Source organism: Bos indicus x Bos taurus, chromosome 5, assembly GCF_003369695.1.
Source record: "Bos indicus x Bos taurus breed Angus x Brahman F1 hybrid chromosome 5, Bos_hybrid_MaternalHap_v2.0, whole genome shotgun sequence".
Classification (NCBI taxonomy): Eukaryota; Metazoa; Chordata; class Mammalia; order Artiodactyla; family Bovidae; genus Bos; species Bos indicus x Bos taurus.
The window spans coordinates 63,648,418-63,672,078 of NC_040080.1; the positions used below are offsets into that span (position 1 = coordinate 63,648,418).

The following is a 23,661-nucleotide window of genomic DNA, read 5'->3' on the forward strand; positions in this document are numbered from 1 at the left end:
CAAAAGACACCGGGATTCTTGGCCTCCGGAGGAGAAGAATTCAATCCAGGGCCAGAGATGAGGCTTGATTGCTCAGAGCTTTCATGGTAATAAAGTTTTATTAAAGTATAAAAGAGATAGAGAAATCTTCTGACATAGACATCAGAAGGGGAGATAAAGAGTACCCCGTCAGCTAGTCTTTAGCTGGATGTTATATAGCTTCTAGCAGTCTGCTAATAAAGGAAAGGAAATGTCTCAAAACTCAGAGAATGGCACCAGGCCCCTCACCCACAAGATGCATTTTGAGATAATGTTGGCACCAGGTGAGTCATCCCGGGCCATAAAACCATTGACATGAATCTTGAAGAAAGGCAGGTTTCCATACAAATATATAGTTTCATCAACATAGATTAGGAGAGCAATGTATCAGTATAACATACTGGTTCTGAGCCTTTAGGCAGAACCAACTTGAAGATAGAGTCAAGGGTTAATACATAGTACGTTAGCATTGCTTAAATAAGAAAAAATGCATTGGTTAGCTCGAGGTTTGAGAAAAGTTAAGTTCAGGTGGAACCAGCTGTTATTAGGCAGTACAGAATTTTCAGAGAGACCTCTTTTTAAATTTGTATAGAGAAGGGGAAAAAATATAACAGTAGTTTGTTTCCTCCTGCCACTTAAGAGAGAGAGAAAAAATGTCTGACACTTGCAGGCTATTTCCTCCGTTTGGAGACCCCTGACCTTCCTGCCTGTTACCCTCTCATGAGGATACACTGTACACTGTACGATACATACAATACATACATGTATGTATTGTAGCCACTTCTCACTAACCATAGTAGCTGAAAGGAGAATATACACCCAACATAGTGTAGCAGTGAAGAAACAATCTGCCCATGCAGGAGATGCAGGAGACATGGGCTCAATCCCTGGGTTGAGAAGATCTCCTGGAGGAGGAAATGGCAACCCACTCCAGGATTCTTGCCTGGAAAATCCAATGGACAGAGGAGCCTGGCAGGCTACAATCCATGGGATCACAAAAGAGTCAGACACGACTGAACACATATGCTTCATGTACAACAAAGTTTCCCTAAACTTTAATAGCCTTACTTTAAAAAGTTGTTTCTAGATGGCTTGTATCATGCTGATATTCCAAGTTATAAAGGTTTAAAAGGCACAAGGGAAGCTGGGACACAGGAAGCACAGGATGTAATGACTTTGAAAGTATGAGTTGCAGAAAGAAAGCTGGATGCACTGTCATCCATCATTATTCAGTGTCTGGATGTATGTTTATAACAGCGCCTTTGTTTGTCGGAAGCAATGGGTCTCAAGGGCACTGCAGGGGATGTCAAGAGAGATTGTTCCCTGAATATAATAGTTGCTTAATAAATATTCATTGAACGAGAAAGCAGAGACAGGCACTTCAGAGCTTTGCTGATATGAAAAGTTGTTCATTGAGATTGCTGCAGGTTTTTGGCGTGGGTGGAAGTGGTAATAAGATGGTGGTTTTATGTGGAACATGTAGGACATGGAGGCAGTTGAATGGAAAATAGTGCCATAAAAAATTTCTGATGTGATTATGTAAAAAAGTTACTCAGAGCTGAGGACTCTTGAATCTATGCCCAAGGAAATCTGATGTCCCCTAAACTTTTCTTTCACTTTTATTTTTTCAAGTTGGTGTCCATTTAACAATACTGAGTTCCTTTAGGCCAGGTACTGGGGCCACAGAGGCCAGGAGGCAGGATTCCTGCTTTTGGAGAGCATACTGTTGAGACTATAGCAGGCACCTTGTGTGGTGCCGATCACATTGTGTGGTTGTGACAATGACTGGGACTAGGACTGTCAGGCTCAGAGAAAGAAGCCATTACTTTGGAGGGGTGGGAAGAAAGAAAAGAAGTTGGGGGAAATTTTCTCAGAGAATGTCACAGATAGATGAACTAGACCATGACGGTGAAGCAGAAATTCGCTGCCAAAGAACCTGGTGTATGTGTGTTAGGTTTTAAAGAGAGAGGCCTTACAAGCCACAACTGATTAAGCATGAAGTGGATGGTGAATGAAATGTGAAGTCGTCAAAGATCATCTTCAAGGATTTGGAATCAGTTAAAAGTTATGCTGAGTCATTCTCCCTGTGGCTGGAGGTTCTTCAGGCTGGTCTTTTCCCGAGAGGGTCAGGGAAAATAAGTGAGAACAGAATTTCCCAATGGAAAGAGGAGTAGGGAAGAGAAATTTCTACTCTCATTTGAAGAACAGAACATAAAGACTAATAGACAACAGACAGAAGGGAAGAGGCCTAAGTGCATGTCATGCTCTTTCAAGACAGCCTGTACTTGCTGAGCCCCCTTGTTCCATGTGCCAATCCCTGCTCCCTTCCTTTGGGAGGCCCTGCCAGACCCCCTCATATCCTCTTATGAGTTCTTGCAGAGCTAGTTTCTGGCTTCACTCCTGTGGTGCTTTGCACTGTACATCTTCTTGTGTACATTTATTGTGCTGCTCTTGAGAGCTAGCACCTTTTGCATTTCTCACGGTCTCTCTAGGAGCTTCCACAGGCTCTGGAAGATTACACTGGCCTCTGAATGGGCCTTCCACGTCTAGCTTCCACTGCTCCAACCTTCTTTTCAGAATATTTCTTTGGTGACAACCTCAGTTCTCTTGCTCATAAACTTCATGCATACTTCATCTGTGAAAGAGTGAAAAAGAGCCAATAAAAATCAAATGGTAGAAGGATGATGCTTAATGAATGGGAGATGTTCGTGACATATGGTTAAGTTACATGTAGATTATGTTTCATATGTTCCATATTTTGTTAAAAATACAGGCCAGGGACTTCTGTGGTGGTCCAGTGGTTAAGAATCCATCTGCCAATGCAGGGGACATGGGTTTGATCCCTGCTCTGGGAAGATTCCTACTTGCCATGGGGTGACTCAGCCCGAGCACCAGCCACAACATCTGAAGCTCATGTGCTCTAGGAACCACACACTGCAGAAAGAGAAGCTACCACAATGAGAAGCCCGCACACCACAGCTAAGAGTAGTTCCCACTCGCCACAACTAGAGAAAGCCCACACGCAGCAACAAAGACCCAGTGCAGCCAAAAAAAAAAAAATAGGTCAAATGACTGAAAGTGTATAGATCAAGATGAAAGGCAGCACTGTGGCTTTTTGTGAATAGGCTGCAGCTGGTGCTTTTTCCCTTCTCTAACTCTGCTGACTAAAGATACTGAAACCTTTATTCAGCTTCTCTGGCATTGTTCCTGCTCCTCAGTATAACATTTTTTTCCAAAGAGACTGGCCTCCTCACTCTCCCTGTTAATACCCAGCTCATATTTTTTTAATCACCATCTGTGCTCATGCTATCCCTCTTGGATCATCTTCCCTTCTTTTTCTTTCTTAAGCCTCTCAGAAGCCTTTTCTGACCCAAACTCCTTCCTTCCTAGATTGTTCCCTGTGGTACCCATAGTCTATATCATACACTTCGGAACTGTACAAGGAATGAAACTTGTTTAAAGATGAATGAAAATGCATAAAGCCGCTAAAGTTTATCAGTATAGGATATATACACAAAAGAGTTGCTTTTGTTGATTAACCAGATGTGGTGGTTCTCTGTCCTCTAGCTCTGGTAGTGTCTGTGTTTTTGCTCCACTTAAACAGCAAAGCAGAACTCAGAATCTCTCCAAATTTTCCCTGGAGTCTACTTACAAAAGAGTAGCGGTGAGAAATGTAGCTTTTACTGAGGATTTTTGTGGGAGAGAAGCCAGAAGGTAGTTATATGCCTCAAAGTAAGCAATTTAAAATGCATAATTGACTTTGATTTGATTTCCTCAAACCTATTCTCTGCTACCTTCATTACAGGGGTTTCTTTCCCTGAAGCTCTTTTAGCTGCACCCAGCCTCTTGACTTTATCCCATTGCTCTGAGTTTTCCCCTGAAAATATCAACTTCTCCACCATGCAGACTGATTTAGTTTGGTCCCTCTTCCTGTCCCATGTGGCAAATCCATGTCCCTCTTACTCTTCAGCAAACAAAGGGTTCTTCAGTAATGCAGACCTGTTATCTTTATAGGATCCATATACCCACTTTATTTCTACTTCTTGCCCTCTTTATTCCTATTACCTCAGCACAATTATTAATAGCCTTTTCACATTCTCAAAAACGAATTGGTTTGGACAACAAATTATATGTTCTAAGTTGTAGATAACTTTTCGCCTTTAAGTAGCTAGTTCTTTAGCATCTACTTGGTTTCTCAGATGAGACTGATGGCTCTTTTAGGCAAGGGACCCAATCTTCTACATGTCTGTGTCATTGTACTTGGTAGCAGTTCAATAGGTACTTGTTAAATTGGATAACGTAAGTCAAAGTGTTTGAGCAGACCTCTGCAGGTGTGAGTTGGGGCAGAAGGTACCTTCCCTAAAGAGAACATTCATGCTGGGGAACCCTGGTGAGAGATCAGGTATAGTGGAAAATGTGGGGCCTGTAAGAGACAGGAACCACATGAAGATTAATGAGATTGTGTATGTGTGTATGTATGTGTGCATGAGTATAGACAGATTTCACTACAGCGGCATGTAGTATGTCTTCAATGAATGTTTATTTCATTCTGTCATTTATATCTCACTAGCTTTTTCTCCCCTAGCTTTATTGAGGTATGTGTGCATGCTAAGTAACTTCAATAATGTCTGACTTTAAGACCCTGTGGACTCCAGCCTTTCAGGTTCCTCTGTTCATGGGATTCTTCAAGCAAGAATACTGGAGTGGGTTGCCATGACCTCCTCCAGGGTATCTTCCTGACACAGGGATCGAACCCATATCTCTTAGTCTCCTGCATTGGCAGGTAGGCTGTTTACCACTAGTGCTATCTGAGAAGCCCATGGTATATACATGTAATAGAATATTATTCAGTCATAAAAGAATGAAATATTGCCATTTTCAGCAATATGGACTGAGAGAATATAATGCTTAGTGAAATAAGTCAGAGAAAGATAAATACTATATGATAACACTTATATGTAGAATCTTAAAAATAATACAAATGATTTCATATACAGAACAGAAACAGACTCTCAGACAGAAAAAACAAACTTATGATTACCAAAGCAGAAAGGGCGAGGGGAAGGACAAATCAGGAATATGGGATTAACAGATACTGAATACTATTTGTAAAATAGATAGGAGCAAAGATTTGTTTGTTTTTATTGCCTATTATCCAATATCTTGTAATAATCTATGAAAGTGAAAGTCATTGCTTAGTCATGTCCAACTCTTTGCAACCCCATGGAATTCTCCAGGCTAGAATACAGGAGTGGGTAACCTTTCCCTTCTCCAGGGGACCTTCCCAACCCAGGGATTGAACCCAGGTCTCCCACATTGCAGGCAGATTCTTTATCAGATAAGCCACCAGGGAAACCCTAGAATTCAATTATAAATGAAACCATTCAAACAGCTTCCTCTCCCTCTTAGTCTCCCAAAGGAAGAGAAGATAATGTATAACAGAATATAATCTGGAGAATGGCATTGAAACATGTATAATATCACATAAGAAACGAATCGCCAGCCCAGGTTCGATGCAGGATACAGGAAGCTTGGGGCTGGTGCACTGGGATGACCCAGAGGGATGGTATGGGGAGGGAGGTGGGAGGGGGGTTCAGGATTGGGAACACGTGTACACCCATGGCAGATGCATGTTGATGTATGGCAAAACCAATACAATATTGTAAAGTTAAAAAAAAAGACTGAATCACTGTTCTGGGCACCTGAAACTAACACAATATTATAAATCACCTATACTTCAATTAAAAAAAGAAAGTAAGCTATTAGAGTTAATAAATAAGTTCAACAAGATTACAGAATGCAAGATCAATATACAAAAATCAATTGTATTTCTTCACAATAGAAATGAACAATACAAAATTGATTTAAGAAAATAACTCAATTGACAATAGTATCAAACAGAATAAAATACTTAGGAATAAGTTTAATCAAGCAAGTGTAAAACTTGCACACTAAAAACTACAAAACATTGTAGAAAGAAATTAAAGAAGATCTAAATAAATGTAAAGACATTACATGTTCATGAATGGGAAGACTTAAAATTCTCAAGATAGTTCAGTTCAGTTCAGTTCAGTCACTCAATCGTGTTCAACTCTTTGCAATCCCATGGACTGCAGCACGCCAGGCCCCTCTGTCCATCACCAACTCCCGGAGTTTACCAAACTCATGTCCATTGAGTTGGTGATGCCATCCAACCATCTCATCCTCTATCGTCCCCTTCTCCTCTCGCCTTCAATCTTTTCCAGCATCAGTGTCTTTTCAAATGAGTCAGCACTTCATATCAGGTGGCCAAAGTATTGGAGTTTCAGCTTCAACATCAGTCCTTCCAATGAACATTCAGGATTGATTTCCCTTAGGATGGACTGGTTGGATCTTCTAGTAATAACCCCCAAATTCATCTATAATTTCAATTCATTCCCCCTTAAATTCCAAGCTGTATTCTTTGCACAAACTGACAAACTTCTCCAAACATTCATATGGAAAGTCAAAGGACTCTGAATATCAAATACAATATTGAAAAGGAAGAACAAAGCTGGAGGATTCCTACTTCCTGATCCCAAAACTTAATGCAGAGCTGCAGTGTAGTATCAGCATAATGATAGACAAATAGGTCAAGGAAATAGAATTAGAGACTTGAAATAAACCCTTACATTTATAGTTAATTGATTTTCAACAACGATGTCAAGACAATTTAATAGGAAATGAACAACCTTTTCAAGAAATGGTGCAGGAAGTATTGGATATCCACATGCAAGAGAATGAAACTGAACCCTACTTTATACTGTATGCAAAAGGTAACTCAAAATGGATCAAAGTTTAGGTCCCATTCTGAGTTTATTTTTGTGTATAGTGTCAGGAAGTGTTATAATTTCATTCTTTTACACATAGCTGTCCAGTTTTCCCAGCAACACTTATTGAAGAGGCTACCTTCTCTCCATTGTATATTCTTGACTTCTTTGTCAAACACAAGGTGCCCACAAGTGCATGGGCTTATCTCTGGGTTTTCTATCTTGTTCCTTTGATCTATATTTCTACATTTGTACTAATACCATACTGCCTTGATGATTGTAGCTTTTTAATATAGTCTGAAGTCAGGGAGGCCGATTCCTCCAGCTTTGTTTTTCTTTTTCAAGATGGCTTTGGCTATTCTGGGTCTTCTGTGTTTCTAAAAATTTTGTAAAATTTTTTGTTCTAGTTCTGTGAAAAATGCTATTGGTAATTTGATAAGGATTGCATTGAATCTGTAGATTACTTTGGGTAGTATAGTCATTTTCACAATATTGATTCTTCCAATCCAAGAATATAGCCTATCTCTCCATCTGTTTGTGCCATCTTTGATTTCTTTCATCAGTGCCTTATAGTTTTCTGTACATAGGTCTTTTATATCCTTAAGTAGGCTTATTCCTAGGTACTTACTCTTTTTCTTGCAATGGTGAATAGGCTTGTTTCCTTCATTTCTCTTTCTGATTTTTGGTTGTTAGTGTATGGAAATGCTAGGGATTTCTGTGTATTAATTTTTTATCCTGTGATTTTAGTAAATTCATTGATTAATACTAGTAATCTTCTGGTGGCTAAATCCTAAATCTTTAGTATTTTCCATGTATAGTACAGGCTTCCCAGGTGGCTCGGGGTAAAGACTCCACCTGCCAATGCAGGAGTGGCAGGAGACACAGGTTCAATCCCTGGGTCGGGAAGATCCCCTAGAGAATGGAATGGCAATCCACTCTAGTATTCTTGCCTGGAACAGCCCATGGACAGAGAAGCCTGGTGGGCTACAGACCAGGGGATTGTATAGAGTCAGACATGACTGAGTGACTGAGCATGCACACACACATGTATCATGTTATCTGCAAACAGTGACAGTTTTACTTCTTTTCCAGTCCAGATTCTTTTATTACTTTTTCTTTTCTGATTGTTGTGGCTAGGACTTCCAAAACTATGTTTCGATGAGTGACAAGAGTGGCAACCTTGTCTTGTTAGAGGAAATGCTTTCAGTTTTTCACCATTGAAAATAATGTTTGGTGTCAGCTTGTTGTATATGGCCTTTATTTTTTTGAGGTAGGTTCTTTCTATGCCCACTTTCTGGAGAGGTTTTTTTTAAATCATGAATGAGTGTTGAATTTTGTCAAAAAAATTTTTTTCATCTATCGAGATTATCATATGCTTTTTATTTTTCAATTCGTTAATATGGTGTGTCACATTGATTTATTTGCATATATTGAAGAATTTCTGCATGCTTGGGATAAACCCCACTTGATCATGGTGTATGATTCTTTTGGTGTGTTGTTGAATTCTGTTGTAGTGTTTTGTTGAGGATGTTTGCATCTGTGTTCATCAGTGATATTGGCCTGAAACTGTCTTTTTTTGGTAATATTTTTGTCTCATTTTGGTATCAGGGTAATGATGACCTTGTAGAATGAGTTTGGAAGTGTTCCTCCCTCTGCAATTTTTTTGAAGAGTTTGAGAAGAATAGGTGTTAGTTCTTCTCTAAACATTTGATAGAATTAGCCCATGAAACCATTTGGCCCTGGACTTTTGTTTGTTGGAAGATTTTTTGATCAGTTTTGATTTCAGTGTTTGCGATTGGTCTGTTCACATTTTTTACTTCTTCCTGGTTCAGTCTTGGTGGTGGTGGTGGTTTAGTAGCTAAGTCATGTTCAACTCTTGTGACCACATGGACTATAGCCTGCCAGGATCCTCTGTCCATGGGGTTTGCCAGGCAAGAATACTGGGGTGGGTTGCCATTTACTTCTCCAGGGGGTCTTCCTGATGCAGGTTTAGAACCTGGGTCTCCCACATTGCAGGCAGTCTTCAGTCTTGGACTGGTGAAATTTTCTAAGAATTTGTCCATTTCTTCCTGGTTGTCCATTTTATTGGCATAATTTCTTGTAGTAGTCTCTTATGATCCTTTGTATTTCTGTGATGTCTGTTGTAACTTCTCCTTTTTATGTCTAACTTTATTGATTTGCATCTTCTCCCCCCCCCTTTTTTTTGATGAATCTGCTTAATGGTTTATCAATTTATCTTCTCAAAGAACCAGCTTTTAGTTTTATTGATCTTTGCTATTGTTTTCTTCATTTCTTTTTCATATATTTCTGCTCTGATCTTTATGATTTATTATTTGACTAATTTTGTGTTTTTTATTCTTCTTTTTCTAGTTGTTTTTGGTGTAAAATTAGGTTGTTTATTTGATGTTTTTCTTGTTGATTGATGTAGGATTGTATTGCTGTGAACTTCCCTCTTTGAACTAATTTTGCTGCATTCCATAGGTTTTTTTGGAGGGGGGGGGGGCGGTGAGGAGATATCTGTCTTCCAAGGTAAGGAGCAGCGGCTGCGCTTTTCTGGAGCAGCCGTGAAGAGATATCCCAAGTCCAAGGTAAGAGAAACCCAAGTAAGATGGTAGGTGTTGCAAGAGGGCATCAGAGGGCAGACACACTGAAACCATACTCACAGAAAACTAGTCAATCTAATCACACTAGGACCACAGCCTTGTCTAACTCAATGAAACTAAGCCATGCCCTGTGGGGCCACCCAAGACGGGCAGGTCATGGTGGAGAGATCTGACAGAATGTGGTCCACTGGAGAAGGGAATGGCAAACCACTTCAGTATTCTTGCCTTGAGAACTCCATGAACAGTATGAAAAGGCAAAATGATAGGATACTGAAAGAGGAACTCCCCAGGTCAGTAGGTGCCCAATATGCTACTGGAGATTAGTGGAGAAATAACTCCAGGAAGAATGAAGGGATGGAGCCAAAGCAAAAACAATACCCAGCTGTGGATGTGACTGGTGATAGAAACAAGGTCCGATGCTGTAAAGAGCAATATTGCATAGGAACCTGGAATGTCAGGCCCATGAATCAAGGCAAATTGGATGTGGTCAAACAGGAGATGGCAAGAGTGAACGTCAACATTCTAGGAATCAGCGAACCAAAATGGACTGGAATGGGTGAATTTAACTCAGATGACCATTATATCTACTACTGAGGGCAGGAAACCCTCAGAAGAAATGGAGTAGCCATCATGGTCAAAAAAGAGTCTGAAATGCAGTACTTGGATGCAATCTCAAAAACAACAGAATCATCTCTGTTCATTTCCAAGGCAAACCATTCAATATCACAGTAATCCAAGTTTATGCCCCAACCAGTAATGCTTAGTTTCATTGAGTTAGTAATGCAGAAGCTGAAGTTGAATGGTTCTATGAAGACCTACAAGACCTTTTAGAACTAACACCCAAAAAAGATGTCCTTTTCATTATAGGGGACTGGAATGCAAAAGTAGGAAGTCAAGAAACACCTGGAGTAACAGGCAAATTTGGCCTTGGAATATGGAATGAAGCAGGGCAAAGACTAACAGAGTTTTGCCAAGAGAACGCACTGGTCATAGCAAACACCGTCTTCCAACAACACAAGAGAAGACTCTACACATGGACATCACCAGATGGTCAACACCAAAATCAGACTGATTATATTCTTTGCAGCCAAAGATGGAAAAGCTCTATACAGTCAGCAAAAACAAGACTGGGAGCTGACTGTGGCTCAGATCATGAACTCCTTATTGCCAAATTCAGACTGAAATTGAAGAAAGTAGGAAAACCACTAGACCATTCAGGTATGACCTAAATCAAATCCCTTATGATTATACACTGGAAGTGAGAAATAGATTTAAGGGACTAGATCTGATAGACTGCCTAATGACCTATGGACCGAGGTTTATGACATTGTACAGGAGATAGGGATCAAGACCATCCCCATGGAAAAGAAATGCAAAAAAGCAAAATGGCTGTCTGATGAGGCCTTACAAAGAGCTGTGAAAAGAAGAGAAGCAAAAAGCAAAGGAGAAAAGGAAAGATATAAGCATCTGAAGGCAGAGTTCTAAAGAATAGCAAGAAGAGATAAGAAAGCCTTCCTCAGCGATCAATGCAAAGAAATAGAGGAAAACAACAGAATGGGAAAGACTAGAGATCTCTTCAAGAAAATGAGAGATACCAAGGGAACATTTCATGCAAAGATGGGCTTGATAAAGGACAGAAATGGTATGGACCTAACAGAAGCAGAAGATATTAAGAAGAGGTGTCAAGAATACACAGAAGAACTGTACAAAAAAGATCTTCATGACCCAGATAATCACGATGGTGTGATCACTCACCTAGAGCCAGATATCCTGGAATGTGAAGTCAAGTGGGCCTTACGAAGCATCACTACGAACAAAGCTAGTGGAGGTGATGGAATTCCAGTGGAGCTATTTCAAATCCTGAAAGATGATGCTGTGAAAGTGCTGCACTCAATATGCCAGCAAATTTGGAAAACTCAGCAGTGGCCACAGGACTGGAAAAGGTCAGTTTTTAGTCCAATCCCAAAGAAAGGCAATGCCAAAGAATGCTCAAACTACCACACAATTGCACTCATCTCACATGCTAGTAAAGTAATGCTCAAAATTCTCCAAGCCAGGCTTCAGCAATACGTGAACTGTGAACTTCCAGACGTTCAAGCTGGTTTTAGAAAAGGCAGAAGAACCAGAGATCAAATTGCCAACATCCGTTGGATCATTGAAAAAGCAAGAGAGTTCCAGAAAAACATCTATTTCTGCTTTATTGATTATGCCAAAGCGTTTGTGTGGATCACAATAAACTGTGGAAAATTCTGAAAGAGATGGGAATACCAGACCACCTGACCTGCCTCTTGAGAAATCTGTATGCAGGTCAGGAAGCAACAGTTAGAACTGGACATGGAACAACAGACTGGTTCCAAATAGGAAAAAGAGTACGTCAAGGCTGTATATTGTCACCCTGCTTATTTAACTTATATGCAGAGTACATCATGAGGAACAATGGGCTGGAAGAAGCACAAGCTGGAATCAAGATTGCTGGGAGAAATATCAATAACCTCAGATAAGCAGATGACACCACCCTTATGGCAGAAAGTGAAGAGGAACTAAACAGCTTCTTGATGAAAGTGAAAGTGGAGAGTGAAAAAGTTGGCTTAAAGCTCAACATTCAGAAAACGAAGATCATAGCATCTGGTCCCATCACTTCATGGGAAATAGATGGGGAAACAGTAGAAACAGTGTCCGACTTTATTTTTGGAGGCTCCAAAATCACTGCAGATGGTGAGTGAAGCCATGAAATTAAAAGACGCTTACTCCTTGGAAGAAAAGTTATGACCAACCTAGATAGTATATTGAAAAGCAGAGACATTACTTTGCCAACAAAAGTCTGTCTACTCAAGGCTATTGTTTTTCCTGTGGTCATGTGTGGATGTGAGATTTGGATTGTGAAGAAAGCTGAGCGCCGAAGAATGGATGCTTTTGAACTGTGGTGTTGGAGAAGACTCATTTTTTTTTTTTTTTTTTTAAATTCTGAGCTCAGATCAAGTGTAGAAACCTTCATAACTGTATAAAGTCCTGCAGTAAAATCTTTTCATCATTGGTCAGAATTGATCAGCCTTTCATACAAGCACACCCACAACCAACTCTCACTTACCCACCAATAAGCCCCTTAATTATCCAGTCACCTATACACACACACACACACACACACACACACGCACCCACCCCTTCATACCCCTTATTTAAAATTTTTCTTTTGCTTCTCAGAACTACAGAGATCATGCATCAGATACACTGGGTGGTCTTCTGATGCTCAGATTTGGCTACTTTCATCACTGATCCACTTCAGTAAGAGCAGATCTCAGAGAATGGAGAAGACTCTTGAGGATCCCTTGGACTGCAAAGATATCCAACCAGTCCATTCTGAAGGAGATCAGCCCTGGGATTTCTTTGGAAGGAATGATGCTAAAGCTGAAACTCCAGTACTTTGGCCACCTCATGCAAAGAGTTGACTCATTGGAAAAGACCCTGATGCTGGGAGGGATCGGGGGCAGGAGAAAGGGACGACAGAGGTAGAGATGGCTGGATGGCATCACTGACTCGATGGACGTGAGTCTGAGTAAACTTTGGGAGTTGGTGATGGACAGGGAGGCCTGGCGTGCTGAGATTCATGGGGTCGCAAAGAGTCGGACACAACTGAGCAACTGAACTGAACTGAACTGATAGGTTTTTGATTGTCATGTTTTCATTGTCATTTGTTTCTATGTTCTTTTTTCTTATTTTCTCTTTGACTTCTTCAGTGATCACTTGGTTATTTAGAAGTATATTATTTAGTGTCCATGTGTTTGTGTTTTTTACAATTTTTCCACTGTAACTGATAACTAATCTCATGTTGATGTGATCAGATAAGGTGCTTAATGTGATTTAAATTTTCTTAAATTTACTGAGGCTTGATTTGTGACCCAAGATGTGATCTGTCCTTGAGAATGTTCCATGTACTAAAAAAAAAAAAAAAGTGTATTCTGCTGCTTTTCAATGGAATGTCCTATAAATATCAATTAGGTCCATCTGGTATAATGTGTGATTTAAGGTTTGCATTTCCTTATTAATTTTTTATTTGGATAATCTGTCCATTGGTGTAAGTGGGGTAATAAAGTCCCACACTATTATTGTGTTACTGTTGATTTCTCCTTTTATATATGTTAGCATTTGTCTTATATATTGAGGTGCTTTTGTGTTGGGTGCATAAATATTTATAATTGTTACATCTTATTCTTTTTTTTAAATTTATTTTTTTAAATTTTATTTTATTTTTAAACTTTACAATTTTGTATTAGTTTTGCCAAATATTGAAATGAATCCGCCACAGGTATACCTGTGTTCCCCATCCTGAACCCTCCTCCCTCCTCCCTTCCCATACCCTCCCTCTGGGTCATCCCAGTGCACCAGCCCCAAGCATCCAGTATCGTGCATCGAACCTGGACTGGCGACTCGTTTCATACATGATATTATACATGTTTCAATGCCATTTTCCCAAATCTCCCCACCCTCTCCCTCTCCCACAGAGTCCATAAGACTGATCTATACATCAGTGTCTCTTTTGCTGTCTCATACACAGGGTTATTGTTACCATCTTTCTAAATTCCATATATATGCGTTAGTATACTGTATTGGTGTTTTTCTTCTTGGCTTACTTCACTCTGTATAATAGGCTCCAGTTTCATCCACCTCATTAGAACTGATTCAAATGTATTCTTTTGAATGGCTGAGTAATACTCCATTGTGTATATGTACCACAGCTTTCTTATCCATTCATCTGCTGATGGACATCTAGGTTGCTTCCATGTCCTGGCTATTATAAACAGTGCTGCGATGAACATTGGGGTACATGTGTCTCTTTCCCGTCTGGTTTCCTCAGTGTATATGCCCAGCAGTGGGATTGCTGGATCATAAGACAGTTCTATTTCCAGTTTTTTAAGAAATCTCCACACTGTTTTCCATAGTGGCTGTACTAGTTTGCATTCCCACCAACAGTGTAAGAGGGTTCCCTTTTCTCCACACGCTCTCCAGCATTTATTGCTTGTAGACTTTTGGATCGCAGCCATTCTGACTGGCGTGAAATGGTACCTCATAGTGGTTTTGATGTGCATTTCTCTGATAATGAGTGATGTTGAGCATCTTTTCATGTGTTTGTTAGCCATCTTATTCTTAAACTGGGGCTTCCCTGATGGGTCAGTTGGTAGAGAATTGCCTGTAGTATGGGAGATCTGGATTTGATCTCTAGGTTGGGAAGATCCCTTGGAGGAGGATATGGCAACCAGGGATATTCCTCAGGGACAGAGAATCCTGGTGGGCTGCAATCCATGGGGTTCCAAAGAGTTAGATATGACTGAGCAATTAAGCACACACACACATTCTTAGATTGATCCCTTGATCATTATGTAGTGTCCTTCATTGTTTCTTGTTGTTGTTGTTCAGTCACACAGTTGTGTCTCTTTGTGATTCCATGGACTACAGCACACCAGGCTTCCTTGTCCTTCATTATCTCCCAGAATTTGCTCAAACTCATCTCCATTGAGTTTGCCATCCAACCATCTCATCCTCTGTTGCCCCCTTCTCCTCCTGCCCTCAATCTTTCCCAGCGTTAAGATCTTTTCCAATGAGTTCGCTCTTGGCATCAGGTGGCCAAAGTACTGGAGCTTCAGCTTCAGTATAAGTCCTTCCAATGAATATTCAGGTTTGATGTTCTTTAAGATTGACTGGTTTGTTCTCCTTGCTGTCCAGGGGACTCTCAAGTCTCTTGTAATTGTCTTTATTTTAAAATCTATTTTGTCTGATATGAGTATTGCTACTCCAATTTTCTTTTGATTTCCATTTGCATGGAATATCTTTGTCCATCCCCTCACTTTCAGTCTATATGTGTCCTTAGGTCTGAAGTGGGTCTCTCTTTTTAAAATATTTATTTGACTGTGTTGGCTCTTAGTTGCAGCATGAAAGATCTTTGTTGTGTAATGTGGGATCTTTCATCACAACACATGAACTCTTTAGTTGTGGTGCATGGGCTCTGGAGCACATGAGCTCAGTAGTTACAGCACATGGGCTTAATTGCTCTGTGGCATGTGGGATTTTAGTTCCCTGACCAGGGATCAAACCCACCTCCACTGCATTGCAAGGTGGATTCTTAACCACTGAGCCACCAGGGAAGCCCCTGAAGTGGATCTCTTGTAGACAGTATATATACAGGTCTTATTTTTGTATCCACTCAGCCAATCTGTGTCTTTTGGTTGGTGCATTTAATCCATTTATACTTAAAGTAATTATTGATATATATGCTCCTATTAATATTTTCTTAAATTTTTTGCATTTGTTTTTGTAGATCTTTTTCTCCTCTTGTTTTTCCTGCCTAAAGAACTTCCTTTAGCATTTGTTGTAAAGCTGGTTTGGTGATGCTGAGTTCTCTTAACTTTTGCCTGTCTGTAAAGCTTTTGAGTTCTCCATCAAATCTGAATGAGATCCTTGCTGGGTAGAGTAATCTTGGTTGTAGGTTTTTCCCTTGCATTACTTTGAATATATCCTGCCACTCCTTTCTGGCTTGCAGAGTTTCTGCTGAAAGATCAGCTGTTAACCATATGGAGGTTCCCTTGTATGTTATTTGTCTTTTTTCCCTTGCTGCTTTTAATATTTTTCTTTGTGCTTAATTTTTGTTAGGTTGATTAATATGTGTCTTGGCATGTTTCTCCTTGGGTTTATCCTGTATGGAACTTTGTGCTTCCTGGACTTAATTGTTTCCTTTTCCATGTTAGGGAAGTTTTTGATTATAATCTCTCCAAATATTTTCTCAGACCCTTTCTCTTTCTATTCTTTATCTGGGACCCCTATAGTTAGAATGTTGGTGCATTTAATATTGTCCCAGAGGTCTCTGAGACTGTCCTCAATTCTATTCATTCTTTTTTCTTTATTTGATTCTTCAGCATTTATTTCCACCATTCTATCTTCCAACTCTTTTATCCGTTCTTCTACCTCAGTATTCTGCTATTTATTCCTTATGAAGTATTTTTTACTTTCAGTAATTATGTTGTTCATCACTGTTTGTTTATTCTTCATTTCTTCTAGATCCTTTTTAGATGTTTATTTCATCTTCTCCAATCTATGTTCAAGATTTTGGATCTTTACTAGTACTGTTCTGTATTTCTTTTCAGGTAGTTTGCCTATTTCCTCTCCATTTATTTGGTCTTATGGGTTTTTACCTTGATCCTTCACCTGTATGATATTTCTCTGTCTTTACATTTTGTTTAATTTACTGTGTTTGATGTCTCCTGTCCTCAGGCTACAGGGTTGTAGTTCTTGCTTCTGTTCTCTGTCCCTGGTGGGTGAGGTTGGTCCAGAGGCTTGTGTAGGGTTCATGGTGGTGGGGATTTGCATCTGTGTCCTGGTAGATGGAGGTAACTTTCTTCCTCCATGTCAGGTGATGTCATGTGACATGTCAGGGCCATGTCAGGTGATGTGTTTGGGGTGTTTGTGGGCTTAGTATGACTTTAGCCAATCTGTCTGCTGATTGCTGGGTTTGTGTTCCTGTCTTGTTTATTGTTTGGGTGAGGTATTCAGTGCTGGGTGCTACAGGCAGTTTAGTGGAACCAGGTCTTGGATTTGGAAGGAGGACTTTGTGGGAGTTCTCACTGATTAATATTCTCTGGGGCCAGGAATCTTTGGTGGTCTAGTGTCCTGGACTTGGTGCTCCCACCCCAGAGGCTCAGGCCCGACTTTTGGTAACCAAACCAAGACCCCACAAGCTCTTTGTCATGGTAATAAAGGAGATTTAAAAATACAAAAAAGCAAATACACACACACACACACACAAAATGAAACCCAGGCACATGGTAAAAGAAAAAGGAACCAAATAGAAATAAACAGAAACAAAGACAAAGGAACACACACACACACACACACACACGCACACACAAGAACCAAAACTGAACCAAAGAAAACAAAGTACAAGAGAGCAACCAGATGAAAAAGAGAAACCAAAAATGAAATTGGCCAATTAAAAAGAAAACTAACTAAAACACAAATGGAAAACAAAACCAAAGCAGAATGCCAACTGAGAAATAAAGCAAAGAAAACAAAACAGACAAAAATGATTTAGAAAAGAAAGAACAGAAAGGCAAAGTTAAAATAGAATTATATGTAAAAAAGATCTATATGTATTAAACAACTACAACAACAAAAAGAACCAAAACAACAACAATAACAAAAACACGGAACAGCAGAAAGCCAAAGTAAAAGTAGAAATACATAAAATAATAAAAAGTATTTTGAAAAAATCCTGTAAACTTAAACAGAAATAATAATAGTAATAAAAGTAACCATCACAACAGGGGGAAAAAACCCAGAATCAACAACAGCATGAATCAAAACATAATAATAATAATAAATGTTTTCTTAGGGTTCCAACTGTCAGTGTCCTTGCCCCACCATGAGCCACAGCCCACCTCTGCCTTGCTTGGAGCCCTTCCAATGCTGGGGAGAGCTGGTCTCTGGATCTACTGTGGGACCTGTGGGGACAGCTTGGACATTAATCTTGTCCTTACTCTTGTGTGTGCTTGCCTCCAATGTCCACAGCTGCCAGAGCTAGAGTGTTTTCTCTGTGGGAACACTCACTGTCCTTTCACATTTTCCATAGACACAGAGTCTACCTAGTTAATCATGTGGATTTAATCTTCAATTTGTGCAGGTGATGGAAAACTTTTCAATCCTCTTCCTTAGCTACTCCACTGCTGGAACTCAGTTGTGGTTTTAGCCCCACCTCTGAATGTAGGCCACCCACAAGAGTCTGCTCTTGAGGCTGCCCTGAAGGACGTGGGTCTGCCCCAATGAGGATAGGGCATGGAAGTGGCATGGCTGCTTGAATCGTGGGGGGCCCAATGGTGCCAGGTGTGCAGGGAAGCTGGTGACCATGGTGCAAGATATGTGGCTCTACAAGGAGCCTTTTTTAGCTTCTGGCAGCAGGCACACAAGAGACAGCTCTGGCTGGTCCTTCTTGGGCTCCAACCCTTGCACATAACTCAGTAGTAGTGCCCTGCTTTCATGACAGTTCAGTTTTCCTCCAAAGGCATTTCTTGTTGCAGATTTCCTCCATCCTGTTTCCTTGGGTCATCTCCTTACAGCCAACAGCAGTCCTTGCCCCAGGCTTGCTCTCCAATCCCCATGCTCTAGCTTCGCCCCTGTGCACACCAGTACACATGTGTTCCAGCCCAGGGTATGTACAGTTTGTGGGGTACAGATTGTCTGTGTGATTCTTACTCTATCCAGACTGTCACAGATCAGCTGCGTCATCTTCCTCCAATAGCCTCAAATGCTTCCCTTCTGTCCCAGTTGATTTCCCCAGATGCAATAATCCATTCTCTGCTTCAGCTCCCCGACCCTGGGGTTCAGGTTCTGTCCTGCTTGCTCTTCTACTCCCTTCTAACTTTCGTCCTACCCAGTTATGCATGGATCCATACGGCCCTTTCCGGTGGTCAAGGACCCTGGCTAATATTAGCCAGTGTTCTGTGAGAACTGTTGTGTCTGTAGATAGATTCCTGATGCATCTGTGGAGAGAGATGCACTACATGACCACCTACTCCTTCGTTCCACCATTTTGGAACTCCTTATAATGATATTTTGAAGAAGTTTAATTCATAAGGAAAGTGCTTCAGTTAAAAAGGCAGGATACAAAGTTGCATAGTAAGCATAATCTCAACCATGTATGTATAAACATTATTTAAAAACTAGAAGGAAACACATCAGTAATTTAAATATCATCTCTGATAGGACTATGGATAACTTTTTTCATGTTTCCTATATTTTCATATTGCATGTGTATCATTTTATAATTAATAAAAAAGTGCACATTTTATTATTATTGTCATAAAATATATACAACATAAGGTCTACCATTTGAATCATTGAAAATGTACAGTTCATGGAGAAGGAAATGGCAACCCACTCCAGTGTTCTTGCCTGGAGAATCCAAGGGACGGGGGAGCCTGGTGGGCTGCCATCTATGGGGTCGCACAGAGTCGGACACGACTGAAGCGACTTAGCAGCAGCAGCAGCAGTTGCCTCAGACTGTGGCAATAGGGCAACTTGAAAGAAAATGAACTCTAACATCACATAGACCAGGGTTCAAACTCCAGCTCTGGGGACTTCCCTGGCAGTCCAGTGGTTAAGCCTCCATGCTTCCAATGCAGGAGATACAGGTTTGATTCCTGGTTGGGGAACTAAGATCCCATATGCCATGCAGCATGGCCAAAAAGAAAACAAAACAACCAAAGCAAAAGCTCCAGTCTGCCGCTTACAGGTTTGTGTTGTCCTTGGGCACCATTTTGCTTAGGTAGAAAATGGAGCAACTTATATCAACCAGGACTTTTTTAGGAAAACAGAAAAATGCACTCTCTGGTTGAAATGAGATTAGCATACCACCTTTTCCTTTCTCTCTGGGTCTCAGAGGAACTATTTTCTTTGTAACACATTTCTGCATCATAATTGGGTTGTTAGTGAGGACGAAATGTTGGTTTTTATACTGCCTTGACACATGTAACCATAAATAAATTACTAACAGCTGTTGTGAAAAAAAAAAAGAAAGAAAGAAAATGTACAGTTCAGTAGCATTCAGTTCAGTTCAGTTCAGTTGTTCAGTCATGTCCGACCCTTTGCGACCCCATGAACCGCAGCACACCAGGCCTCCCTGTCCATCACCAACTCCCAGAGTCCACACAAATCCATGTCCATTGAGTCGGTGATGCCATCCAACCATCTCATCCTCTGTCATCCCCTTCTCCTCCTGTCCTCAATCTTTCCCAGCATCAGGGTCTTTTCCAATGAGTCAGCTCTTCACATTAGGTGGCCAAAGTATTGGAGTTTCAGCTTCAGCATCGGTCCTTCCAATGAACACCCAGGACTGATCTCCTTTAGGATGGACTGGTTGGATCTCCTTGCAGTCCAAGGGACTCTCGAGAGTCTTCTCCAACACCACAGTTCAAAAGCATCCATTCTTCGGCGCTCAGCTTTCTTTATAGTCCAACTCTCACATCCATACATGACCACTGGAAAAACCATAGCCTTGACTAGACAGACCTTTGTTGACAAAGTAATGTCTCTGCTTTTCAATATGCTGTCTAGGTTGGTCATAACTTTTGCATTCATATTGTTGTGCAACCATTACCACCATCTGTCACCAGAACTTTTTCATTTTTCCCACCTGAAACTCTGTACTCGTTAAGTATGAACTTCCCATTTCCCCTTCCTCCATACCCTGGTAACCACTTTTCTACTTTCTGTCCCTATGAATTTGCATATTTTAGGTACCTCATGTAAGTGGAGTCATATGATTTTTGTCCTTTTGTGACTGGCTCATTTCACTTAAACACAGTGTCTTTTAGGGTTATCCATGTTATAGCATATATCAGAGTTTCATCCCTTCTTAAAGATTGAATATATTCAATTGTATATATATATCACATTTATTTATCCTTTCATCCACCTGTAAATATTTAGGTTGCTTTGTTCCTATGAACATGAATGTACAAATAGCTGTTTGAGCCCTGAATTTCAATTCTTTTGGCTACATACCTAGAAGTGGAATTGCTGGATCATATGGTAATTTTGTTTAATTTTTTAAGTCATACTGTTTTCCACAGTGGCTAATTTTTTTTTAAGGAATTTTATTTTTAAGTATTTAGGAAGGCTGATATTGTAAATCTATCCATGTTAACAAGTGAATTTAATGTAAACCAACTGGATTTGGCAAGTTGATAATAAAGAACACCTGGAAAAAAATGCTTGGGAATATTACAAAAATAATTGAAAAGCAACAATGAGGGGAAATTTGCCTCAACAAGTGTCAAAACTCGTTTTTCTATAGTGATAAATCCATGTGGTACTGAGACTTCCCTGGTGGTCCAGAGGTTAAGAACCTGCCTTCTAATGCAGGAGACTTGGGTTTGATCCCTGGTCAGCGTACTAAGATCCCACCTGCCTTGTGGCAACTATACCTGTGTTATTAGCCAGTGCTCTAGGACCTGTGCTCAGCAAGTAGAGAAGCTTGCAAGCTGCAATGAAGACCCAGAGCAGCTGGAAAAAAAAACAAAGATTTCTCCAAAGGTCATAGATAGTGCTGGCTAGAAGTGTGGGGTACAGAATATCATGTTCTGGCTTCATCTTGGTCTTGCCAGTTTGGCCTTGTTTCCTAAGCCTCTCCTTCCTGGGAAAATAGAAGAAAAGACCGTATCGGCCAGTAAAGACCTGAGACTCTGGGAAAGTTTATTCTGTGATCCAGGAATCTGTAATAAAGGCACGCAACAGGGAGAAGGTGGCATTGGAACTGTGAGAAAAATACTGTCCAAAGTGGGAAGAAGGAGAGAAAAAACAAAACAATTGTGTGGTACTAATACAGAGATTTGCAAATAGCTTTGTAGGATACAGAATCCCTGAACGAAACCATGAATATATGAAAATGTAAGGATAATGTTTTAAATAACTTAGAAAAGAATGAATATTCACTAACTGGTATTGGAACAATACATTGTCTGTACCAACTACCAATTTATTGTCGCCGAACTCCAAATTCATTCTTCAGAAACTGCTCTGTGACTTTGGACTGGACTGTTCAACAAGCAGTTTCTTAAATTATGCATTGCCAGGAGAGGCCAGGAGAGGGTGTTGGAGGGACATTATAGGAGGAAGGGGGTCTTTCCTGATTCAAGTTGTGTGTGTGTGTGTGCGCGCATGTCTGTGTGTGTGCTCCATGACCCTTAGTGACCTCATAGTTCTAGTCTAGGCCTGGTGACCACCTTATTTTGGTCCTTAAAATGCAGACAGTTTATTTTTTATAAATTTCTTTTCTTATTGAGATATAGTTGATGTATAGTATAGTTGATATGTTACAGTATAGCAAAATTTTTTAAATTCACAATTTTTAAAGGTTATAGTCCATTTATAGTTATTATAAAATATTGGCTATATCCTTTTCTAAAGAACTAAAGAACCTCTTGATTACAGTGAAAGATGAGAGTGAAAAGGCTGGCTTAAAACTCAATATTCAAAAAACTAAGATTATGGCATCTGGTTCTATCATTTCATGGCAAATAGAAGGGGAAAAAGTGGAAGCAGTGAAAGATTTTATTCCGTTGGATTCCAAAATCACTGTGGGTGGTAACTGCAACCATGAAATTGAAAGACACTTGCTTCTTGGAAGGAAAGCTATGACAAACCTAGACAGCATATTAAAAAACAGAGACGTCACTTTGCTGACAAAGGTCCTTATAGTCAAAGCTATGATTTTTCCAGTAGTCATGTACGGATATGAGAATTGGACCATAAAGAAAGCTGAGCACCAAAAATTGATGCTTTTAAATTGTGGTGCTGGAGGAGACTTTTTTTTCAATTTTTTAATTTATTTTATTTTAATTGGAGGATAATTACTTTACAATATTGTGATGGTTTTTGCCATACATCAGTATGAACCGGCCATAGGTATACATGTATCACCTCCCTCCCACCTCTGCACCTTATCCCTCCAGGTTGTCACAGAGTACCGGCTTTGTGTGTCCTGCATCATACATCAAACTCATACTGGTTATCTGTTTCACATGTGGCAATGCATATGTTTCAATGCTATTCTCTCAAATCGTCCCACCCTCTTCTTCTCCCACTGGAGAAGACTCTTGAGAGTCCCTTGGACTGCAAGGAGGCCAAACCAGTCAATCCTAAAGGAAATTAACCCTGAAATATTCATTGAAAGGACTGATGCTGAAGCTGAAGTCCCAATACTTTGGCTACCTGATGCAAAGAGCCAACTCACTGGAAAACACCCTGGTGTTGGGAAAGATTGAGGGTAGGAGGAGAAGGAAGTGACAGGACGAGATGGTTAGATAGCATCACCAACCCAGTGGACATGAATTTGAGCAAACTTCAGGTGATAGTGAAGGACAAGGAAGCCTGGCATGCTGCAGTTCATGGGGCAGCAGAGTCAGACGTGCTTAGCAACTGAACAACATTAACAAATATTCCCCTCTGGGCTTCCTCAGTCTTTGGCTCAGTGGCAAAGAATCTGTCTGCAATGCAGGAGATGCAGGTTTCATCCTTGCGTCAGGAAGATTCCCTGACACAAGGAGGAGGAAATGACAACCCACTCCAGTATTCTTGCCCGTAGAATTCCGTGGACAGAGGAGCCTGGCAGGCTACAGTCCATAGGGTCACAAAGAGTCAGACATGACTGAGTGACTGAGCAGGCATATACACCTCTCCCCAGTGATAACCACTAGCTTGTTCTGTTTTCC

General features: G+C 40.4%; 2 non-coding genes across 2 annotated transcripts; both read right to left on the minus strand.

Moving 5' to 3' along the window:
• Positions 1-12,374: 12,374 nt before the first annotated feature.
• On the minus strand, positions 12,375-12,446 carry LOC113893855. Its single transcript, XR_003511378.1, has one exon. It is a non-coding gene; the product is annotated as a small nucleolar RNA U2-30 (small nucleolar RNA).
• A 158-nt stretch (positions 12,447-12,604) lies between these two features.
• Positions 12,605-12,684, minus strand: LOC113893856. Its single transcript, XR_003511379.1, has one exon. It is a non-coding gene; the product is annotated as a small nucleolar RNA U2-19 (small nucleolar RNA).
• Between the last annotated feature and the right edge of the window lie 10,977 nt (positions 12,685-23,661).